Genomic DNA, 2570 nt, shown 5'->3' on the forward strand with positions numbered 1-2570 from the left:
GTGTTATATATATATATATATATATATATATATGTAATTAATATAATATAACTAATTTAAAATAATATATTTAATTTCATATCGATTTCATCATATGTTCCACAGACTACTTTCCCACTCATTACTTTACTATTACCTCTCCCCTCAATTTTGCTTCCACTTCTCACATTCCCTCCAATTATATGTATCAATAATCAGACGAATCAGTTAATGAGGCACTGAGATTTGAGCTATGTTCTAATAATAAAATAAAGTCATAAGCTAAAAATTAACTAAAATCTTTTACTTATTAGTTTGAAACAATTTTAGATACCACATTTTAAATTCTATAAATCGCTGTGGCTACTACTAAGATATATTTATCAGTATTCAGATATAAAAGTAGTATAATGATTATCAGTAGTATATAATTATTATCAGTATATAATTATTATCAGTATATAATTATTATCAGTATATAATTATTATCAGTATTTTTTGATATAACATTGGGCATCTCGAATCAGCAGAATTCAGATTCAGCTCGAAGCAGAAATCAGTATTTTTATATAAAAGTAGTATAATTATTATCAGTATATAATTTTTATCAGTTTCAGTATAGTTATTAGCATTTTTTGGTATAAAAGTAGCATCTTGAGTATTTAGAAGCAGAAATCAGTATTTTTATATGAAAGTAGTATAACTATTATCAGTATATAATTATTATCAGTATCCGTATAATTATCAGTATTTTGATATAAAAGTAGGCATCTTGAGTATTAAGAGGCAAAAGTGCCAACTTGCTCCGGACAGCGAATAATTATTTTCGAGTGGTAGTCATTAAATCTGTGACTTAGTAAATTCGATTTATAGTCACAAGACATGTTCACTGCTACCAAGTACTAGGCTTTATTTTTAAATATTTCATGCAGTGGTAGGTAATTAAGAACTAAAGCTTACAGAATTTTTGATAATTTTACCAACATTTTAAAAGCCTTACTGCGGGAATGTTAGTAAAAAAATGGATTTTAATATAAGCTTTCGTATCATTTACAGGTAGTGGTGTGAAAAGTAACCTTAAATCATATTTATAAAAGAAAGAATAATACATTAAAGCGTAAACTTAGCTACCACTGGAAGAATTTTTTTGCAAAAAGCGTAGAAAGTTGGCAGGCCTGCTTGTTGAGCGTCATAAAAAGTTGGCATAATATGCACATTTTAGGTTCCAGTTCTCTACGATGTTTTTAAAAACATATTTTTCACTTCGGAGCAGTTGAGCCGGGATAGCCTGATTGGTCGGGCACTGGGCCCATGTCCAAGAGGTCGTGGGTTCGATCCCCACAGGCCGAAGACTCCTCGTGCAATAAATGGTGACTGATTCACGTTAAATCTGTCGAGTCACGAAGTCCTCCATGTTTCCAAAACAGATCGCACCTCTGGGTGTACTGATCCCGCAGTTTCCTTGTCTTCTGGATTAGTTCAAAACTACAAGGCTACAGAGTTGAACATGAGTAGACGTAAACCCAAAAGCTAGATCGGCTGTTCAACGACGGATATAAAATAAAATTAAAATCCGGAACAATTAGAGTCGCGATGGCTCAGGGGATAGAGCGTTCGCCTTCAAATGAGGTGAACCGGGTTCGATCTCAGCAATGGCTTGCCGATACGAATCCGCATCCAGCTTGCACCGACCGCATAGTGTTGACGTGAAATACACTAAGCGGTAGACGGATCATGGGTTAGAGTCCCTTTGCCGTCAGGCTAACCGAGCGAGGTTCTCGTAGTCTTCCTCTCCATGTAACGCAAATGTGGGTGAGTTCCATCAAAAAGTGCCCCACGAAGGAAAATTTCTCCCAATACTTGATCCAGGAGTTCCCTTGTCTTCTGGATTGGGTTCAAATGGCTACGGAGTTGAACATTAGTAGTAGTCGTAAACCGAAAAATTGGGCCGTCTGTTCCACGACAGTTATAAAATAAAATAATAAAAAAAAATTCAGTTGGCATCTCTGCTAAAGTGGTAATATCCATCAAAAATAAATAAAAATAATAAATTACCTCTTTTGTCATCATTCAAAGTTAATTCTTCTTTTATAGTCTTAATTAGATCATAGGATATTGGGAATTTAGAAACAGAAATCGCAAACTTGGAAGCTTTTTCAATTTCCGAAAGAGTGTATTCATCTCTGGAATCCGGCGAACGAAAACGATCCAAGGGTATTAAGTGAAATATAATCAATTGACGATTGCAACAGACTATTTAATTTCTTCTTCTACAGTTACGGTCGTAGTCGATTTTCAAAGCATCAGCAATTCATTAAAAACTCATCAGAAGCATTTTAATTTGTCGCAATTTTTCCTATCGATACATTTTTTTTAATCGATTATTCAAACTTCTTTTATCCGCAGATCTCTGTGAATCGAAATTGATTCTCAGGTCTTTTACATGAGTTTTTTTTCTTTTCTCAGTTTCAATAACAGTACAGTAACCAATATTATAACAGTTTTAGTTCAATGGCGTAAATAACAGCCCGCAAACCCCCGCGGCGTTTAGGAGAGCATGAGGTTTGAGGGCATACGATCTAGAAATAGTA

General features: G+C 34.0%; 1 protein-coding gene across 1 annotated transcript in view; it reads right to left on the bottom strand.

Moving 5' to 3' along the window:
- Positions 1-2251, bottom strand: part of LOC107439307 (metabotropic glutamate receptor 3) — a 96873-nt gene extending 94622 nt beyond the window's left edge. The window contains exon 1 of the mRNA XM_071185078.1: positions 2035-2251. The gene's annotated coding sequence lies outside the window, so the exon portion shown is untranslated. The remainder of the gene's footprint in view (positions 1-2034) is intronic.
- Positions 2252-2570: the final 319 nt, after the last annotated feature.

The sequence above is a fragment of the Parasteatoda tepidariorum genome, chromosome 9 (genome assembly GCF_043381705.1).
Source record: "Parasteatoda tepidariorum isolate YZ-2023 chromosome 9, CAS_Ptep_4.0, whole genome shotgun sequence".
Classification (NCBI taxonomy): domain Eukaryota; kingdom Metazoa; phylum Arthropoda; class Arachnida; order Araneae; family Theridiidae; genus Parasteatoda; species Parasteatoda tepidariorum.